The sequence below is a fragment of the Vidua macroura genome, chromosome 11 (assembly GCF_024509145.1).
Source record: "Vidua macroura isolate BioBank_ID:100142 chromosome 11, ASM2450914v1, whole genome shotgun sequence".
NCBI lineage: Eukaryota > Metazoa > Chordata > Aves > Passeriformes > Viduidae > Vidua > Vidua macroura.
The window spans coordinates 729,703-752,362 of record NC_071581.1 but is presented as its reverse complement, the minus strand read 5'-3'; the positions used below and the strand labels follow the sequence as shown (position 1 = coordinate 752,362).

Here is a 22,660-nt window from a genome sequence, read left to right as displayed (position 1 = left end):
GAACAGGCAAAACAGACCTCAGCTTAGAAGACTAAAAGCTCATTTTGGTTTCCCTGAGCAGATTCAGGAGCCACCTGTATTATACATGTAAATACTTAACAAGAAAAAAATAAGAGCCTCAAAAAGGCAGAACAGCTCGGTAATTTGTAGAAAGTGACTTTGATCAGAAATAAAATGTGCTAATAGATCGGTCTGAAGACGGCATTCAATTTTCCTGATGATATTGTGCACTGTACTGTAACAGTGGATAACAATTGGACATAGCCAGTAGGATAAGTGGATATGCTTTTCAAACTTATTCTTAGTATTCATTGAATTATTCACTGAATTCTCATCCTTCTGTACACTTCAGCTCTGCTGTAAACTTCAGAGACATTTTTTCACAAGCCTCTAACAAGTTACTCTGGATCCATAATTACTGAGAGCAAATTGAGTCAAAATGCCAAGTGGGATTACTCTTTCTCGAAGCCTGGAGTCACACAGAATGAAGCAGTACTTAAATCATCGTGTGCATCCCATACACATAACAGTCCACTTACTGACCATTGCACTTACAAAGGGAAATTCAACGTGTGCAATAATTTTTTACTTTTGCTACAAACTACCTTAAAGAATAAGCTACAAATAATATCTTGAATCTGTTTAAATTCAGGGATGGCATTGCAATACCCTAAAAATTTCTAGGGGTACCCAGTGCTGGTGCAGAGAACTGTAAATGTGTATTACTAGTTGTTATTCATATTAAGTAAAAATGGCTCAACTCAGCTTTACAAAGCAGGAAACGAGTCATGGAGAGTTGAAATGATGGAGTTGGGACAATGTAGCCAGTCTGCTTTTTGTGAGAGAGGCTCTTAAGCAGTGGCAGTAGTAATGTACTCATCTCCTGTAACTTTGCTCCCTGTGATCTACTATCCACCTGTGCAATTTTTTCTGACCTTTCTTTTCCTACATTTCTTCAGTTGAGTAGCGAAAGGAAACACAGAACTTCAATGTTACTACCAAAATAATGTATATTTTTTGCAAAATGAAAAGTACTCAGAGCTATTAGAAAACACAACAGAAGTGTTGGAATGTATAAACAATAGAAGATATTGAACAGTATTTTTACATTCTACTACATCGGCCAAATAAATGGATAGTAGGGCTTGAGGAACAAGGATATAAATGAAGTTTTGTTAAAAGGGCTTATTTTGGTCTCTATGTGGTAACTGTCATCACCATGATGTAAATACTTCCCAATCCATTTCAGGTTTCCTAAGTTGTATTGTTTTGTGATCAGCTATGATTTATTTAATTTCTGTTGTACTCATCACTGAATTATCTGAGCACAATCTCCAAACAAGCCAAATGGTAAAGCAGCAAAGGGCCATATATTGGCTTTGCCAAATCCTCTGTGAGTGCTTTCCTTTCTTTTCCTCTTTGGTTTAAAATGCAAGACATTTTCATTACTTCTGATGACGGCAAGGAACTCTAAACTGCATCTGCTGAAGGGAACTGTATAGCTCTTTTTAGTGCCTATGATCAGAGAATTGCTTCGTTGCTGCTATGATTCATACAGAGCTTCACCAGCAAGAGAAAGCCCCTGGCTAAGATAAATAAAATAATACTATTATCTTCATGCAATTCAACCTTAGGAAATGGAGGTCTCTTTCATTTTTAAAAAGCCCAAACAAATAAATCTAGCATCCTGTACTCTTGGAGATTCCTTTGGAAATATCTTTATAATACATTCTACACAGGGATACAGGTGGGAAAAGACACAAAACCAATTTTCCTATTGATAAGAGACGTTGTGGACTATAGGGCATCACAACAGCTTAAATAGGTGTTCTGAACATGTTTCATAATATACATCATTTCAACATAATTTCTTTCAGATTTCTTTTTGGCACTAGACAGAATTCAGTGACAATAGACTGTAAAAAAACCAATGTTTTGGAACTCAATGTGTTAAAAACTGCCTTGACTATGCATTAAAGCAGCCAGAACATATACATCACTTATGATTTTCTAATTGAATTTGTAACTACTAGAAAAATAAATAATTTAACCTAACAAAAATGTTTATAATACTTTATTCTAAAAGCAAAACATGATTTATGCTCCAGAGAAAATTACTGAGATAAAAATTGCATTCTAACTAAGGATTTGTTTTTGCCATTTATGTGTTACTTCCTTTGAGCAAAGGGATTAGCCCTTAGTCAGGTCTTCTTGTTCCTGTTAAGAATGGAAACTGATACAAAGACATCAAGTCCTTCTTGAACACAAACCTCATTGTTCTTCCAAAATGAAGTGGTGTCAAGTACGTCACGAGTATCTAGTGGGGGATATTTCTTTTGCACAATAGTCCAAGGGTTGTTTGGTTTGGTTTGGTTTGGTTTGATCTCCACACAGCATCAAACCTTGCATTTAGCTCATCTCCTTCACTTTTTGATCAACCTTCCACTGAGTCTTTGTTTCCAGTAGCAACTTCAAATGCTTCCTCTAACTTCCTCCAGAAGTATGGCAATACTACAGTCAGATTTATCCTGAATGGCTGCTCCACACCATGAAATTCAGGCATGAACCCTCAAAACAGTATCTGATGCAGTCATATATAGGTTCCTTGGCTGAATGAAGGAACTTTATGTTCTGAAAGTAAAAGATCTGAATCGGGAGGAAATGTTGACTGCAACTGGCAGCATTTATCCACAAGTACACTGCTCCATTTCCCTTCCTTTCTGCACAGCAGTTTAAACATCACTTTCTCGAAGAAGAGATATCCCCAGCTTGATCAGCAGGTACAGAAGGTGATGAAAGAACTCTTAATTCCCTTTTGCTCAGGTTCTCACAGCATGTTCATTAATATTGTCGCTGCTTGTCTATACTCATCAAACTGAGTTCTCTGTTTTCACCTTTACAGGTCCAATCACCGGCTGCTGAAGTCAGTGGAAAGCCACCACTGGAATGCTTTTACTGAAGGCTTAAGTGATATGAATGGCCATCCTGCAGCCTGTCTCTAGGGTGGTTAAATTTACAGTCCACTGTCAGAATAAATCCTGCTTTTACATCAGTGTATGCTTCTGTACTGCGTCATCAAATATTCTTAAAGAAGTGCTCAGGAATTAAATCAAACTAATGGAATCATATTATGCAAAAATATCTGCTACACATTACTTCAGTTGCCACAATTGACCTGTGCAATTACTGGTTCTACCATACGTCATGTTTCTACAAAATGGCCATCCTTCAACATTTTGACTTGCAAACAGTACACAGTTAAGGTATTTAGGATAAATTACTTTTGGTTCAGGACCAAGGGGTAATAGAGATAGCTTTAAATCAGTATGGGGAGGCTTAATCAGAAGACTCACAAACCATTGCAAAACAAATGCAGTTTGAAGGCCCAGATTCACTTCTCTGGCTCTTGCAGACTGCTGGAGTGATGCGAGTGAGCTATCCCCTAGTCTCTTCATCATTCTGGATGTCACTTAGTTGCCATATGTTATCTGCTTTACTTGCCCCAGTCACTCTCTGCTTCACCATTCATTTGAGTCAGAACTGTAACAAGATGCCAGCAGAGTGAATCTTTTGGAGACAAGTGCATGTTATTCTTTATTCAGCTGCTGCCTGCTTGGTCATGCATTCAAATGGCCAGATCTAAAGTGACAAAACCTTGTATTCCCCATTACAGCACTGAAATAGCCAAGTGCAGGGAACAGGGAAGGGATATTCATGATATTACCACGGGAGCAAGGGAGAAAAAAGCTTCCTGATCTTTAAAACAGTTGGATCTTTCGACATACTGATACTTGGACAGAAGTGAATGGCATTGCTTTAATATGTCACACATAAAATTCTTGATGGTGCTAATGAGCTGGTTCTGAGTCTTTGTCAAAACATATCTTAAGGACAACTTAAGTGGTTTTTGAGGCATCAGACTTCACTTTTGAAAACATCTGCTTGAACTTCTTGAGGTAATGGACTTATTGAAGCTTCCCCGAGGTTAGTACTATTTCTCATTTTCTCCTAACAAGTATTTATTTACTGCTTCATTTATGGCAGGCTTAGATGACAAATTCTCAGAAATGGCCTTTTAAAAATACGTTATCTAAAAGTTTTCACAGACTACAGAGGAAAAAAAAAAAAAATTGCAAAGGAATAGGAAAATTCTCACCATTCTTCCGCTATCTCACTTTGTTACTTAAGGAAAATGTTTTACCCCATTATGTGTTATAGCTAAGATCCTTCCAACAGTTTTGGCTTCCTTCAAATACTTGAACACAGAATACATGACTCAAGATTAAATAAATGCACATTGTGAAATTAAGGGGTACTGATGAACTCTGACCACTACAACTCCACAGCCTAAAGAGAGGGTGGTCATAATCCCCAACAGATGACAGAGAGGTCCTGAAGCTTCTTAGGATCTCAGTTGCCACCGGCAGGTGTGGTTTGATGGAAGAACTGTACCCACAGGGAGGTCTGCAGGATCACTCGCTACACACACAGCATGCTGCAGTGAAATTTGGAACTCCATAAATACATGCATCATTTTAGGCTGATTTACTCAAACCGTGGGGCCATCCACAAATTGGTACAGGGATCTAATACTGACATCATGGAACCACAACTAGTGATCCCCCCAAAATCCACGCTCGGCTGCCCCAGGGGAGGCTGCAGGCACTGCCCCTCATTAACACAGGGCTAAGTGGCTGATGTCCAAGCCTCTTTAGGCACCCAAACCAAGACAGTCCCAGGGAGCTCTGGTGGATGGGTGCCTTGCAGGACACCCTGTGCTCATATTAAAGGATTTAGCTCCCCACAGGAGCCAACAAAGACCAGCATTGATCACCAGCTAAAGAGCTGTTGTATAAAGGCTTAAAAGTGCTCTACAGCAGAGTCTCAAGCTTGTGTTTCTTGCTGCAAAGGTGTGTGTCAGTCGTGAGGCAGCTGCCCGCCTGCATGGTTCTTCTGACGCTAAGAGTGCTCACTGAGCTGGGCCCAAGAAGAGCTTCAGGACAAGGAACAGGGAAGGTGTGACTCTGCACACTGGGCTCCCCAGCGAGGATCAAGACCCGGGCATCTCGAGTGAAGATTTAATCCACAGTGCCACGAGCTCTGGGGCACAGAGGGTGGCTGGTCCAATCAGACAGCCTGGCCTCACACTCAGCTCAGCGGGCTTTGGGCTCTGCGCTGGCCTAAGGTGACTGTTCAGCCTGGAGAAGAGACTCAGTCAGGGGTGATCTTATCCCTCTCTACAACTACCCGGAAGGAGGGCGGAGCCAGGTGGGGATCGGGCTGTTCTCCCACGTAACAAGTGACAGGGCTTACTAAAGCTGTACCAGGGGGAGTTGAGGCTGGACATCGGGAAGAATTTCTTCACAGAAAGACGATTAGACATTGCAATGGGCTGACCGGGGAGGTCGTGGAGTCCCCACCCCTGGAGGTGTCGAAGGACTGGACGTGGCTCTCAGCGCCGTGGTCTGGGTGACCAGGTGGATACGGGTTACAAAGTTGGACTGTGTGATCTCAGAGATCCTTTCAACCGGCCTGGTTCTGTGATTCCGTGCCGGGGGCTGCTGCGGGCGCTGCCCGGGCCGGCGGGCGCGGGCGGCGCGGGGGCGGCGCGGGGCGGAGGGCGCTGCGCAGCCGGTGCAGTGCGGCGGGCGGGCCCCGGCGGCTCCGCGGCCATTCCACACGGCGGCACCGGCCTCGCACGGCGGCGCCGCGGGAGCCGCCGCAGCCCCGCCATGGCCAAGGAGGGAGCGCAGCGAGCCGAGGAGACGGAGCAGATGATCGACAAGGAGGGCGGCAGGGAGGCGGCCGAGGGCGGCGCGGGCGGCAGCCTGCGCGCCGGGGACGCCAAGGAGATGCGAGCCGTGGTGCTCTCCGCCTTCGGGGGGCTCAACAAGCTCCGCGTGTCCAAGAAAGCCATGCCGGAGCCGCAGGAGGGCGAGCTGAAGATCCGCGTCAAAGCCTGGTCCAGTATCGCCCCTCGCCCTCTCCTTCCCCCGGGGGCGCGGGCGGGTGCGGGGTGCCCGCGCTGCCACCCCGGGCATCCCTGCGCTCGGAGCGCGCCGTACGAGCCCCGCAGCCCCCGGCTCTGGCGCCGATTTCCCTCACCTGTGGCTTCCCCGCGGGGGAGCCCCGCTCCCGGCAGCCGCCGCCCCGTCCCTTCCCCGGCGGCGCCGGGACCGCCGGCTCAGCGCTGAGCTCCGGGCTCCCGGTCCGGGGCGGGCAGCGGGGTTTGTGTGCGCTCGGCAGCAGGTGCAAAGGGAAGAAGATTGTCAGTGGTATTTCACGCTACCAGCTAGGAGAAAAGGGGGGGAAAGCCTGGCCAAGTGCCTTCGGGGTTTGGGTTTCTCTGAGAAATGTGGATGCCAGATTGTGCGTGTTGCTCAGCACCTCTTTCCCTTCTGACACACTGGCTGTTGTTTTTCTTCCGGGAATCACTTACTTAAGTCAGCATCCTTTTTCATCGGAGCTGCTGTGGCAGCGTGGCCAGAGCTTGAGATAATTTCCCAGTGTTAGTCCCTGTGTCCAGGTGACAAGTGGCTACGGTCTGGCAGCATCCTGAAACGAGCTTTCCTAGATGGCTTTTTTTTTTTTTTTTTTTTTTTTTTGACAATCAGAGCAGACTGTTCTTTCTAGATTGCTGGTTCTTAGTGCACATGTTCCTTTGTGAAAATAGGATTAATTTTTTTGAGTGACAGAAGCCACATTAGGATCTTACTACACAACTTGATGTTTACCAAAGAGTGAATTAATTTTGCCTAGGCAAGGATTTATCTTCTGTTGTCCTTTTCTGCTATGTGAAAACATGGTGCTTCTGGAAGATAAATTCCAAGGTGAAGGCCAAGATGTTTACTTTAGAAGGAACTTGTGTTTAAAATGTTACCGGTATGGGGGAGTGAGCTTGTTTTGAATCATGTATCAGTGGATCTGCTTCAGATTTGGAATATCCTGGTAGGTTAATGTAGCTGAGTGTCTTGATCTGTTCAGATGCTGTACTTTCCATCCTGTTCTTAATGGGGCTCATAAAGTTTGTGACCATTGTGAGTATTCCCCCTACCAAGGTGTTGCCTATGAAAAATAGTGATGTCCGTTAATCTGCATGAGTACTAGTTAATAATGGACTGGGATTTTTTGCATTCACATTTGGTACTGGGGATTTTTTTCTTTTTACTAGCCACAATGGGAAATGCAAGAAATTCTGTGCTAAGTGAATAGAACTAATGGTTCTGTTTCCTGAGTGGTTTTTCTTCAGCCATTGAGTTAACAAAAGTTAACATGCAAAACTAAAAATGTTATTAGCACATGGATATATTCCTCTAAATGTGTCAGGGGTTTACAGCATTTTCCCGTACCTGTATGAATTCCACTTTCATGAAACCAGTATCTGTGTATGTATCACAAATAGCAAGCTACCTACACAAGAACACTTGGCTGTAAAATAGAATTGTGCAGGCATAGCTGCAGCTGCTCTCCAGGGCTGCAGTGTCTGTAGAGCTGTGTGAGTTGCACACGTGCTGTTTGACACCAGAAGACCGGCTCAGCTGCTCCACAGGTAACTGCCAGGTTGCACGATGCCCCGTGTGTCTTGGGAGCTTCCCTTCATGCTGGAGAAGCCTGCAGGCTGGAGAGCATCTGCTTGTCATTCCTGACTGGAAATGGCCACAGGGCTGAAATGTCACCAGGTCACCAAACTGTGCTTCCAGGCAAGGCAAAATCAATTTGCTGATCCTCTTGACCCAAGCCTGTAAATGCAGAGGATTGATTGGGATGATGATGGACATGGGAGACCGAGTGAGAAAGGGGTGGGCTTTGCCCAGGGCACATGTTGATGTGGGCAGTGCTGAACACATGCAAGATGGGTTGTTCCAGTCATCAATACTTCTTACAAAACGCGTATTCTGTTGAATCAGTTTTGTAGTTGATGACCAGTAGAGATGATGATGATGATGATGATGATGATGATGATGATTATTATTATTAGACTCAACAAATTGATGGAGGAAAGTAAGTTTTATTTGAAGAAGGATATGCACATGCTTGATAGATAGTATATGCCCATAGAAGAGCAAGTTCTGTGTGGTCTCTGAATTCCCCGTGGGTAAAACCAATTGAATCACATGTTTAGACCCCCTTAAGTTGTATGTATACACTGTGTAGTATGGTTCTAGAATTGGAGGAGATGGAGGAGATGTTGCTATTAGTACTAAGCCAAATGAATAATTCTTTTGAAGGTCTGGAATATCAGTGATCCAATTGAAAATGTGTCAGCTGAGATGAGTCATGTGTTAGGCTTATTCAGTGACTAAGAAATGGAACAGCCATCGATGACCAAGATGAGTCACAGCTTGTGCATATTTCTTGAAATAATTTTTGATTGATAATGATGAAGCAGTTGAAACCCCTGTGTTTGTTTGTATTGTAATTTGCAGGCAGCAGAATGTTGGGATACAGACTGTTTAAAAGATGAGACAAGTAGCTGGAGTGAATGGAAGCCATATTTCAGATAGGTTGTGTGAATAAGCAATAGTGTCCTATAATTACCTCCCTCTGTTGTTCTTTTTTCTCTTATAATTATTTCTTCCTTGTGCTGCTGTACATGTGCATTATGAGGAATGAGGCAGAAGTGACCCTTCTGACTCTGTGACTGTGAGATAAAGGCTCGTTATAAAAATGGAGCAGATAAAAGAAATCCTAACTGTAACAGAGTAGTGGAAGAGAATCAATGTTGCTCCTAAAGGCAGTCTTGTTTATATGGTGTTGGTTTCTGCATAAAAAAACATGAGACCTGATAATTTTAAACCTTTCCCTTATGTATAGATATGGCTGGGTTTGGGTTTTATTTTTTGGTTGTTTTTTTTTTTTTTTAATTTTAAGATTGGGCCGTTTGCTGGCTGTGGTTAAGAGGAAGGATTTTAAGAATGCAAAACTCAGGGTCCTCTTGTTTGCTCTGTGGCATTTCATTAATTTCAGTAATTAATTTTAGTGGATTTTTACCGTGAGATAAGATCAAAAGCAGCACCTCTTCAAACCAACGTGTCATGGAGTGGTCTTCATGATTTGGGATTTTGCAGTGGAAGGTACTGGGCATCCTTGAGTATGTGGGATGGAACAAGGAGAAACAAATTGACTGTTGCCACACTTAAGAAAAGGGAAATAAAAATGCAGCAAAACTAAACCACAAGTATAGAGAATAATATTCAAGGCCCTCAAAAGGACCTGGTGTAAAGGTAGAGCATTGCAGACTGAGACAGTCAGATTCAGATTCAAGGATAATTCCATATTTGATAAAGTCAGCCTGCAGTAATGCACAGTTTGTGCAGGTTACAGAGACATCCCTGCTCTGTCACAGGGAGGTTCTTGCAGAACCCCTATGTCAATGTATTTATCTTGGTAATTCATATCCTTCCCTATCTTCATTTGCATCCAGATCTTGATTTAGGATTAAAAACATGCTCTGTACTGTTTGTCACTGGATTGCTTTGCATTTACACTTCTCCCTCTGCATCTGCCCTTACTTAAAGTTCAGGAGTCACTTTCTCTGGCTGCTCATCAGAACAGGCTATCCTGGTTTGCACTAGTACAAGAAATAAATTGTGCTTAATCTCTAAACCTACCACTCTTCATGAGACATATTTTCTTGTGATCCTCTGTGCAGTCAAACTTTTCCTGAGTGTGCTGTTGATTGAATCCCAATGAAAGAGGTGGGTATCTTCAGTGAAGTTACAAAACTTGCCATCCATCTTGGGTATAGGACCTCTTGGGTATTCAAAGGAAAGAAAAAAAAAAAAAAAAAAAAAGCTGAGTTGACCAGTACACCATAATCATGCTTTCAGATCTACTGATCTTCAAATTTCTCAGGTAAAATAAAACTTCTGTCCTTCCTTCGACGTGGAGAAGAATAGGAACAAATGCATGTATGACAGCAGCAGGGATGCCACAACATGTAAGAATAAAGGAGATGAAAGGGAATGAAGAAGAAACTCTCTATAAAGTGACTAGAAATTATTAGAAAGCTTGGTCAACACTCCATGGTTCAACTAGTAATTAAAATAATAAGAACGTGTGACTTGATTATTGTTTACCTTGTGTAGTGTTTTTTCTTCCCTTATCACACCTGTTCTAGTGTGAGGTCTTGTAAGTTCATTGTAATAGAGATGAACTCCTGATATAATGTTGCTGCCCTTTATCCCCCTTTGGGGAAAAAACAGATGGAAAAGAAATGGCACTAGGACAGAACTGAACTGCCAGTACTATGTCATTAGATGCAGAATTGAACATGTGCCTTTTCAAAACCTGACAATTGACTTCATGAGAAGGAATCTATTAGTGATCATTGTCAGCAGCAAAGAGCAATGGTCTTTGCATATCCACCTGTCTCCTTCTTGCCTACTTGTTATGACACCACGGGGTGTGTTCGTGCCCAGGTTCCCTCATCACAGTCCTGCCTCCATCTGCCTTTTCTTGCAGGAATGTCGGGAAAAGTTAACTTTTTGTAAAATGCTTGCAGTGTGGAAAGATGCATTTAAAAGACTGTTGCTGAAGTTAATGTACACAGGCAGAGGTTGCCATCATCAGTGCTGTGAGGTTTCTGGGTTTGTGGTTTGTTTTGGAATTTTTGTTGGTTTATTCCTCTTCTCCAAACTATGGTGGCCTTGCAGGCATTTTGCTATTTGGAATTTCTCTTTCATATCAGTGTCACAGTGGCAATGCAGGAGGTGGTCTTACCCACTGGATAAGAAGTGACCTTTCCAAAATAATTTCAAGTTTGCCAGCTTAACTGTGTGAAAACCCCTCTTAACCTCCCATATGGTTGATATTATAAGCTTTGTGTATGAGTATGGTGAAAGTTGTGGGTTCAGGTTGCTCTTAAACCCTCCACCACAATTACGCATGCTTACATTTGGTGGGATTTCCTTCCCCCTCCCCAGTGACCTACATCCCATGAATGCCATGCTGTCGTCGTGCTAGGGCTGGGTGTCTGTTCTGCCTATTAATTTGTTGGGTCTGTTCAGTCTGTCTGTGTCTTGATTAGTATCTGACTAAAGCTGCAGCTAATAAATCCTTGTGCCCATCAGTAATGTGACACATCCAGGCAGTTGCTGGTATCCCATGTGTGAGTAGGACCGGCTGTGTGCTTGGCTGACCATAAAAACAGGGCTGTGTTTCGGAACAATGGATCAATGCTGAAGTGTATTTCAGCTAGTTAGGAGTTTTAAAGTTTTAACTATGTCATTAAGGCCAGCAGTAATCAATATATGCACATAGTAGATAAGTGGTGCCTTTTTTTTTTCTTTTTTTTTTTTTTTTGGTAGCTGCCTAGAAAACCACAAAATTTTCTGTAATAAAATTGCATACAAAAAACAATGCAAAAGTGCTTTAGGATTTTTGCAAAGCTGAGACTGCAGGGAAAGACTTGTATTTTTTTCTGAGCATCAGACCTGAGGACTTCAAAGACCTTAATAACTTTTGAAAAAACATTCAAACGTGATCCAGGAAGGCACAGTTTTAAAACAAAAGCCTATCTGGTAACTTCGTAAGTTCATGCCAGAGTTTGGACTCCCGCCTCAGACAAACACAAGATGCATTCCTGGGGTCACATCAAAGGTTAGGAGAGTTAGATCATGTGGCTCCTAGCCCAAAATAACTATAATGTGTGAGGCTTGGGCTTTTCTTCTTAAATTGACCTGGCTTTACTTGCCAGCTAGTAGTGCATTTGTAGCAATCACAGCGTTTCACTGTCTTGAATTCTGAAATGCCCTGTGTGACTGCTGAGCAGTCTGGGGCTGCTGGCAGCTGTGGTGACCTGGCACGTGCGCTCCCTGCCCAAGGCTCAGCATCCCAAGAGTGGGAATGTCTGCTGGGTCCCATGACCCTGCAGGGCCCAGCTTTTTAATGCTGCCCTGGAGTTTTCTGGCTGTCCCATCACTCGGGTCAAGTTTTCCTTCTCTACTTTGATCTGTGGTAATAGTCTTGATTTTTTTTTTTTCCCCTGTGTTTTACAGTGGTTTGAACTTGTCGTGGTTTGACATGGAAGTGAATTTTTTCCAGGAAGTCGGGTCAAACCAATCAGTGGTCAAGTTTGGATACTGGCACCTGGAGTGACCACTGAAAGTATAGACACGCCTCTGAGAACACAGGGGGTTAAAAGCAAGAACTCCCAGGAGAATTCTCTCTTTTGGTTCCGGTCGTCAGAGAGTGCAGACTCCCCCCCTGCCCAGCCATGGGCTGGGTGGGGGAGGGGAAGCCACGCAGCCTTGTCCAGGTAGGCCGAGGGGCTGAGGGTCTGGAACCGAGCCAGCTCCTGTGGACAGAAGGGTGGAGAGAAGCGAAGATGCCTTTGCCCCCCCCCCCCAAGAGGGAAAGAGACAGAGAGCCTGGCGGCACCTAGAAATTTGCCGGCAGAGGAGAAGGAGAAGGCGGGGGGGGGGATGGCCAGCGTGGGAGGCGGAACACCGGACCGAGATATCAGCCGTCCAGGGAGTCTGAACTTTTAACCCTTTCCAGGAAATGAGGGCTTTGTAAAAGTATTACTCCTCCTTGATTTGTAGTGGAAGAGAGTAAGTCCGGGACCTGAGATGTTAGAAGAAGAAATATTTAGGTGGGAGGAGATGATGAAGTAGCTTTTGGCTGGACTTTTCTTGTTAGCCATGGACTGAACCAAACTCTCCTGCAATGGAGACTGCATTTTAGGGGGATGCAGTGGTGACCCAGGGAGACCTGTTTCAGCTTTGAACAGCACAAGAACGGCGAGAAACGAAGAAAGCTGAAGAGGGAATGGTGATACCCTCTGTCTTCGGGAAGAAGATGAGTCCTGTTTTTGGACCCCTCGGCCCCAGGGGAAAATGGGGGGGACTGTAGTCCCAGGATGAGAAACTGAACTGTTGTATCTTTGGGTCTGTGGCAAAGCATCCTTAAAGGAGCCCTATGAGCAGTCTGTCCATGCACGGTGGTGAGAGCACTGTGCCATGGAATGGAGAGTGTCACACTGGCAAATTTTTTTTTCCGGGCGGTTGCCATGTGTGACAGGGAAACACAGGGGGGCAGCTGTGTTTCCTGGGGGGTCTGTGGTGCAAGAGAGACTTCTCTCTCCCTTGATAGTTTGAGTATGGATTACCTGAAGGGTGGTAATTTGATCAAGAATCCCAGGTGATGGTTCATGGCTGAGTGTTTTTAGAAATTGGGAAGAGGAGGGGTGTTTTAAAGGGTCTTCATCCTAGATTTAGTTTATGTGTTTTCTGTATTAGTAGTAGTTTAATAAAGTTTTTTTCCTTTGTTATTAAGCTTGGGCCTGCTCTGCTCTGTTCCTGATAACATCTCACAGCATTTATTTAGAGAAGGTGCATTTTCATGGGGACGCTGGCATTGCACCAGTGTCCAACCATGACAGAACTTTATTGATTTGATGGTGCGACAGGGGAATATTGACAACCCTCCTAAGACTCCTCTTGTTCCTGGGTTTGAATGTTCTGGAATTGTAGAAGCTCTTGGAGACAGCGTGAAAGGATTTGAGTTTTTTTGTTTTTTTTTTTTCCAAAGTGAGAGTTATAAGTCTCATATAAATAATCACCAGTTCTAATCCCCTCTGCTCTGCCAGTGACAGCAGCCTTCACCACCCTGCTGAGATTTGAAAGGTCAGTTTTTCCTTGCTGCTTCCCAAGCATGAGAATGACCTCTTGCATTAGTTTCTGAATCCACCACTGTCATCTCCTTCAAATCCTTCCTGAAAGTCACTTGTGCCATGTGCACATCCTGATGGCTAAATAGGAACTGGAAAGCGTGAGTGATGTACTTTAACAAAATGAAAGAAATTAAGTTAGCTTGTTAAGTTTCCTTTCTTGGCCATGTTTCCTGTCATCACTGTTCTTTTACTCAAAGCACAGGTGCTGATGATTCTGGTTCCAGCTTTTGATCTTGCGTTAACAGAGTCCTGTTTACAGTAAGCTTTGCTTCTTAAAACTCTGTGCATTAATGAGGTGCAGATTAAATTAGAATTATGATTCTGGATATGGGACTTAGTCTGATTGCTCAGGAGAAATATCTGTTTCACCTGACAGGTTGTGATAAATCTCAAATAGTTGATGTATATAATAAAGCTTTCATAAGTGGTTATGGACTCCTTGGTATCTCTTATGGCATATAAGCAGCATTTTGTCCTGCCTCCTATTCTACTATTGATATTAAACATCTATATTCACTGCAAACTTGCATTTTATTGCCTAAGTAGGTTGAAAATTTTGGAAATAAATCCTGAGTTAATACATGTCAATTCTATCTTAGTTATTTGCAGACTCAGTCATGTCAAAAGCTAATCAAATTTTCTGAATTCCTATTAAAACTGGATCTTAAGAAGATATAAGTATTTTTATCTAAAGACAAAATTTTTTCTCTTCTCAAACAGCTAAAATTTGAAGGTAATGGCCAGTTTAGTTTCAACTACGGTTTCAGTGATGAGATCTTCTTAGGGGATTTGTCTCAGTTCCCTTCCTGCCCCATCTCTGCCTTGAAACAAGTTGTAATCTTTCGATATATTTTGTTACAAGCAACAACTGAATGAGAATTTTGCTGTTTGAAAACCTTTGCTGCTTCAGTAGTTCTGCTCTAGCATCTGTACTTCATAGCTGTGCTCCATATCGAAGAATATTCTCTGAAAGGAGTCTAAAAAGCCTCTGCTCCAGATCAGTACTCTCATTTTTAAAGTTCTTGCTATTTTTAAAGGGCATCATGGGGCTACAGCATATGGTGCTTGTTTGAATAACACTGCACCTGACTGGATATACTGTGTCTCTTTATAAAAGTGACATCTTTGTTGTGACTGTGGAGCATGTCTGTGCACGGGTGTACTCCCTGTAACCGAAACAAGCTGTCGTGTTTTATTTTTCACACGTAGCCCTCATAGCCACGGTTGTGTTTGAGTGATCTAGAAAAGGGTCCACACTCAGAGTGACAGCTGTGCATGGGTATGAATCCAGCAGCAGGAGAACATGCCATGAGGATGATGGAAGAACGTTCTGTTGGTTTCTTTATGGAATTCTTGCACAGAGTAGGGGCACACCAGATGCTTGGTGTCTCCTCGACATATGTTGTTACCTCTGTCCACAGTAATGGCAGAGATTGCACCCTGTGTCTTCTGACCTCCTTTCCCCGGGTAGATCTCTTCCAGTTCAAGCCTTTCTAAAATAGGTGTAATGCTTATTCCTTCTCCCATTAAAAGAAAAAGCTGCTTTCTGATGATGACAGCTGTATCAGCCCTGATCTCCCTCCAGTTTTGGGGATGATTCTCAAGAAATGAGGTCTCATCTGACTTGGCTCTGAATAGTGTCTGTGGTAAAATGTGGTATTTAATGTTACCAAGTGCCTTGGGAATCACCAAGAGGGACTTTTCTGCATTCTTTTTGGTAATCATTTATGATTTTTGGCAAGGATGTAGGGCATATTAACATCTGCACTAATTAATCCTAGCAGACTTTCTATTTTAGATGCTTCTCTACGAGCAAAAGGGAATCACAGAGTGATTACCAGTGAGGCATTGTTAATTTGAATGTTTTTCAAAAGGAGGAGGCATTTCAGTGAAATTGGAATGACAGCTCTGTTTCAGCATTCTCATTCTAAAAGCGACAAGCCTTCAGAACTGTCAGCAGCACCTCAGCTTCGAGCAAACCTGCAATATCCCAAAGCAAAAGTGATGACTCAGGAGACCAAAATGTGCTTGTGCTGTAAACGTTTGCCTGAAGGCAAAAGTGTTGTGCTTTACTCCATACTTGTAGTTCCTAAAGCATTAGAGAGTATTTGTAGAATGTAAGAGAGCATCAGGCAGATAAGGAAAGTTATTTTAGAGGGACAGCTGCTGTTAGTTTTAGTTAAAACATGAAGGCCTGGAGTTTGATGCTATTCCTGTCTTATCCTGTGGCTCCATTGCAGAGCTCCTTTCATGGTTCAGGTTGTTGTTTTGGTGGTGTATTCTAGAAAGGCAAAGGGTCTAAGGCAAGATAAAAGATGCCATGGGGTTGTTGGTGGTGAGGAATTATTGAGAGTTTGTAAGAGTTGTACCTGTGAAGATTTCAATACACACTGGCCAAACATTTGCTCAGTGTGGCCGTCCCTTGTAGACCCCTTGTAGACCCAGCAGCCCAGTTTCTGCTTTGAGGTGAGTGCTGCTTTCCAAGCCTGTTGTGCCCTGTTGTTACTCTTGTCCATCTGAGAAGGGTCAGTGTCTCTGCTTTAAAAACCTCAAGCTGCAATGAAGGCCATATACAAACCGTTGAGCTTGATGTGCCTGGACCTCTGAAGGGTTCCTAGGAGCAGCCAACCGTATCTAACATTTGCAGAAAGCCTTTTTTTCTCCGTAGTGAATTGTGCTTTCACTACCATATATTTTCAGAAGAAACTGAGCAGAGAAATGTTGCATTGAAAGATAATATTTCATTGCTCCTTTAAATCTTGTCAAATTCACTTTGTAGATTTAACAGTACCTTAAAATCCAAAGGTATATTTTTGTTCAGTTTTGTTTAAGTCTTGCCTTTTGTACTTTGGCTACTATTTATAAAAAGAGAGCTCTGAGGAGGATTTGGGTAGCATACCTGCACTCTAGCAAGGATGAGGGAAGGTTCCTGACAGGGCATACACTTTTCATTTGCAACTTGGAAATGCTATGGTTTTTTTTCAGCAAGTAACAGGCAGTGAAAAACCAGATGCTACATGAAGACTTTTCCCACTGAACCCACAACTTGGGAACAAAGCAAACCTCAAAGAGACAAAACCACCACTGACACCAAAGAGTCTAAAACATATTATCCTGAATCCTGTGGTTTCTTGGTAAAATCAGTTCTTAAAAGGCCTCAAAAAGTGCATGTCAAACCCTAAGATATAACAAATATTAGTGATGGGATAAATAATTAGAGATGGGATAAACTTTAAAAGAACCACTGTATGATATAGATCAGTCAAAGCCTGGAAAGTCTGTGAAGTAAACCAGAGAAGGTTTCACTGAATTTGTTGCATCTTTTCAGATTTACTCCAGCTAAAGTCTAGCTCATTTGTTTATTCAGACATCTTGATGTTTTCCGTGTCCCTCATCTCTGTCCCCCCTCTTTCATGCCAAACCAGGATGGTTTCTGCTCTCCTGACCCTGTCATTCCAGGCCTGTGACTCCCAAGTGGTTCAGAGCAAAACCATTCCAGATTTCATCCAGCCAGCAGAATTCCTTTTCCCACCACCTCAGAAACTAAGATGTGATTTTGCTGTAAAAATACAGAAGGCTGTTGATAATTCAGCATGGAACACTGCTGATACTGCTCAAAGCACAAATGCCTGCTATTGTGATTTGACATTGAAATGGGCTGCCTAAGCCTTGATTCCACTGAAATCAAATCATCTTGCCACTGATTTCAGCAGAACCAGACTTGTATGTATAAAAATGCTAGTTCTTATTATCCCAAAACAGACACTTCATATGCTGTAGGAAATAAAACCATTTAGTTAAAATGCAGCTGAACAACATGTATTGCTGCACTGCAGATGAAAGACCCCTCCCTATAAAAAATAGAGGTTTTCATCCCTGAAGGCAAAGTTGACATTAGAGATTCTCATCCCATTCTAGTGGCTTGGCTGCTCACCATCTGCTGCAGAACTATGGTTAAGCACTCAAGCTCCTACACTCCTGGGAAGCAAACACTTCCAGCCCAGACATTTTTATCCAGTTACTCTTCTTTCAAATATGACTCAAACATTTAATGCAGACAATACACCGACCTTTGGGGCAGAGAGGATAGCATAAATGCTGCACTACAAACTCATTTTGTACCTAATTTTATTAGGAGAAAGATAAAATTGTATTGTTTTACATGAATTATGGCAATGAGTTACTCAGCGGTGGAATCTACAGACTAGACATCTTGTACTGGGGCTTGTCACACAGCCAGCAAAAGCATTCTCATCTATTTAACAAAACTCCATTTCCAACATTATTTTTAGGATCGTATTTCCCCTGTGCTAATTAACTGCATTCACACTTATATCACTACAAAATACTGTTTAATTTATATTGCTTAATTTTCTTCTTCTACATGCACTGAAACAAAACAAACAAACAAACAAAACAAACAAACAAACAAACAAACAAACAAACAAAAGATATGCACAAAATAGCTTCCATATTTTTTCCTGATACTTTGACAATTAGTTTCTTCCTTTGACTTGTACCCAATGCAGCACTTTTATCATCAGTTTTATCATCATGGCACAAGATCGATCACCTTCCATTAAGATCATCTGCTCACCAGCCAAAGACAGTCCCCATCTTAAGAAGCTCACTATCATCTGAGAGAAGGAAAAAGAGGCTTCCTATTAAAAAATTAAGACAGAGTAAACATTGAAAAAATATTTGCTTCTTTTTGCTTTTAAAACAAGGGAGAAATTCAATCTGCCTTTGCCACACAGTCATGTCTCTATTAACAGTCATAGATTGTTCCTCAGAGGGGATTTTCAGTCTGTCCTGTAAGCCCAGCACTGAGTCCCTGCACACATATTGTTACACAGGCAGAAGAACTCCTTCTTAAATGAGACATGGGAATGGAACTCTAGTGTCAGTTACAGCAAGGTATCACAACATGGCCCAAAGTTATCCCTAGCCATGACTAAGAGGGATTAGGTCAATCCTTGTATCACAGTTCAGGTTTGTCAGACAGGTTTGTCCTCCCTTTGGATGGCAAGTAAGGAAGTTTATCCAGAGATGTTCAATAAAACACACATATTACTATCAAGGCAGCAAATCTGGGAACCAGATATATTATTCAAAAAGGAAAAAAAATACCCTTTTTTTACCTTCAAATAGCACTGAAGAAAACAGTAGAAAGGGAATAAAAAAATCAATGCCATACAATATATGACAATATATACAATGCCATGCAACATACAAGTTACATCTAGAACTGTCATAAAAATTGGTCACCACATAAATTATTTGTTGGATATCAATTGTTACTCCTGTCTCTTAGATACTACTTTTGAAATTCCCTTTTGCAGATCTCCCATTTCTCAGGAAGGTGCTTACATGAAGTTTCTCTTACAGGACTACTTCAGTTTTGAAGTTTTCACTGTTCCATTAAGTCCTGGGAGCTATGGGAAACCTGCCCCCTCTCTTCTCAAAGGCTGTTGTACACAGGTGCAGGATGCAAAAGTACACATAAAAGATCTGTCATGATCCAAATTAGCAGGGAAAGACATGGAAATGAAAGATTAAGTTGATCTTTTTAATTTCTTTCTGAAAAAAAAAAAGTCCACATAGAAGTATAAATTACTTCTCTGACAATGCTTGGGAGGTATGTAGCTCCACATATGTGGGAGCTATATCTGCTTTCTGTTAACTTTCTGATGATGGGCTGTCTGAACATGCCTACACAGGAATAAATGCTCTAGTGCTCTTCCAGCATATATGGGGACAAGGATCCAAACCAGCTGCCCCGTGCTACATCATGGCATTTATCTGCTCACTTCTTCTGAAGATGCAGAGCTGTCAAAGTATTTGATAGAAACAAATTAAGATTGTTAATTACCTCACTGCCTCAATGCTAAACCTGAATGGTTAATGTCATCAGATGCCAGTTTTTGGGAATTACTATTTCCTCTATGGTTGGAACAGATCTTGTGTGACCTCGTAAGTCTCTTGGTAACTTTTTGCTATTTTTTTCAGTCTTTCAGACATGTACAAGTATTATGTTAAAAACCTATCAAAGGTTTATTTGTGATTTTCTCTTCTGATTGACTACAAGTCTGACTCTTCAGGGCTTCTTTAGAGAGAAAACCTGCTGCACTTGGGTCCCCTGCGTGCCCCATCAGCCCCACTGGCCATGGCTGCTCTCACAGGGGGTGCAGTGGCTCCTTTCAAGCTCAGGACTGGGCTCCCATCCTTGTCAGAGCCCTGTCCACGTGCACCTGTCCCCATGTCCCCAACTTGGAGGAATCTGTCGTGTTGCTGTGGGCTGGCCTGGTAAGCACTGGACCTGATCTGTGGATTGACTTCCCAGCTTGAGCTTGGAGCTGTGGCATCACCATGACCCTTCCAGGTGATCTGAACTCCTGGTTGATCCCAGTCCCCTCCCCAGACCTGTTTCACTCACCTCAGCCCATGTGTTACCCTGCTTGGCTCCTTTAGGCAGCAGTTGTCCCCTGCTGGTCCCTGGCAGCCAACTCCTCAACCTTTTCTAGCTTCCAGATAGAAAACACAGCTTGAGATGATGGATTTTTTAAAAATACAGTTAAACATAACAACATACTGTGTGTTTTAAATCACAAAGCCTTTGCTTTGAGCCCATTGACACAGCTGTGATGGGTCTATTATACCCCCTAGCTGTCCAAAACTTATTTTTCTTTTAGGAGCTTGTCTTGTTTTTCCTGAGCAGACTCACTGTATGCACCATATTATCCATACAAAAACTCTGCTGCTACAGCCTCTTACTGGCAGCATGTCTGTGGAATTTTTTGAACTGGAAAAGGGAAGTTCTCAATGTCCCAGTTTCTGGCTATGACACCTGGACAGGTCTCCCTTCTGCCACTCTCACACAATTCCTGTTAGGAGATGAGAGGCAGCAAAGCTGCATATGAGGGGTTTTCAGGTCCAGTTTACTCTGTGCCTCAATCATTTGAGCTTCTTCAGCACCATGAGTGAAGCTGGACTGAAACCTTAACACAGGCCTGAAGGTTCAGCTGCCTTCAAGAGGGATAGTCCTTAATGCAGAGTTCTGTGCTTTCCCAAATTGGACCCCTACTGATTAAAAGGCATTTTTGAAAAGCCAGTCATGGTGGGTGATGTTTTACAATGGAAGCTGTTTAAAAAGATAATTAAAAGAAAAATTGCTATAATGAAAATTTAACATGTCTAAAAATAACCAAAATTATCACAGCTGTCTTCCATGACTTTAAGTTTCTTCTTTTCTTAAAAGCCAAAATATTAAAGGTTTTCCAGCTTTACCACACAGTGCTGCATTTTTAGATTTGTGGACAGACTGAGTGATCTTCAGCCAGCATCTGAACCCACGGCCTCCCATTCTGGTTTCTCTTCATTACCGCTACATCACATCTTCTACAAAGTCGGATTTTCCCAGTCAGTGCTGCATGGCCCTTTCTGAAATGCACGTTTACAGCAGCAGCAATGCACAAAGAAAGACAAGTAAATTGCCATGTCACGGGAGGGCATCGCACAGCGTTACGTAAGGGGGCTCCCTCTGAGTTATTAGCTTTATGTCAGTTTTGGCATACACTCAAATGAAACGTGCAAAAGACTAGATGAGGAGTGAAGAATGAATTGCCCTCATTAATATTCAACCATGGTTTTTAGCTTCATTATGACCTGCTCTTGTGAAGGGCTGAACAGAGCGAAAGCCAGTCGCTGTGTCCACTGTGCCGTGACAACTTACGTGGCTCTGATTAACAGGCCTGCAAGACCCTTTTGGTGACACACAAGGTCTCTGCTCTGAGCCAAGGTGCCTCAAGGAGAGCTGGAAACAAACCCAACTTGTTCTCATTGAATAACATACTCGCTGTCATCATCGGAGTGAATAGGGAATTAATTTTGCTGAGTTTGGGGCACACAAGAGCAGTGCAAGTACAGCAGTGTTTCAGACTGGAAAATGGGATAAACATTTTTAGATGAAACGAGACTGTTTATAAATTAAAAATGTGGATTTTATAAATCTCTTTCAAGCACAACAACTTGACATAAACAAGCACAAGCCTTAACTATTAGATTTTAAATATTAGTATCATTTGAGGGTTAAAATTTAGATAACTAATTAAATTAATTCTACTCTTTAAACAGTCTGTTGCATAAGTTTAACTATCAGTGAATACACATCTTAAAGTATATGTAGATTAACTACAGTAGAACTGCACTAATTTTCAACCACTCAGATTTGGGTTTTATTACTTTTCCCACAGATCAAGACCATTATATGACATAGGAGCAGGCTGTCAGTGGAAGGCTAATGAATTCAGAAATGCTGAGAGGTGTGCTCTATTTGCTTAAATCCCTTAAAAACCTAACTGACGTCAATGAGATGGCTTCTAGCAAATATTTCATATGTAGTCCCATGTTAAATGTATGGGTCTACGTAGGACAAATCTGTATTTCCCATATGACCATGTGTAACAGCAAATTTAAATTGTACCCCTTTATATATTTTACATAAACAAAATTTGCCCCTTCACCAGATTAAAATGGTGGCTTCAGAAGGAAAGCAGGGGCAAACACACTTGTTACAATGATGACTGGGGTTTGCACCTTTTCTAAACACTAACAAAGTATTTTTGAAAGGACAAGTAAGTCAGTTTCAGAAATATCACCACTGAGAACTTACTCTTTTTCAGAATTACTTATTTTTTAAAAATTTGCCTAAGGGGGCTTCATGAGAAATCTCTATTATTGATTAACACCAGAGGATTTGCTTGAGAGTAATCCAAAGACAAAAGTAAGAAAACTCCATCATCTTTCCAGTTTCCTGTCCTGTTCCAGTGACAGTTGTCAACTGCCATGAAGCAGCCATGTTTAGTTTTATGTTAGCAAAATATATGTGTTAAGAAGATATAAAATCTGCCATTCTGAGATATAGGTTGTGTAAGACTGAAGAAAAGCAATGACCTAAATTTGGGTCATTGTATGCAGGATAAAAAT

The 22,660-nt window shown here is 42.3% G+C and overlaps 1 protein-coding gene across 1 annotated transcript in view; it reads left to right on the top strand.

Annotated features, from left to right (window-relative positions):
• Positions 1-5,682: 5,682 nt before the first annotated feature.
• LOC128812981 (hydrocephalus-inducing protein-like) overlaps positions 5,683-22,660 on the top strand; it is an 85,085-nt gene continuing 68,107 nt past the window's right edge. Inside the window, exon 1 of the mRNA XM_053987709.1 lies at positions 5,683-5,962. The gene's annotated coding sequence lies outside the window, so the exon portion shown is untranslated. The remainder of the gene's footprint in view (positions 5,963-22,660) is intronic.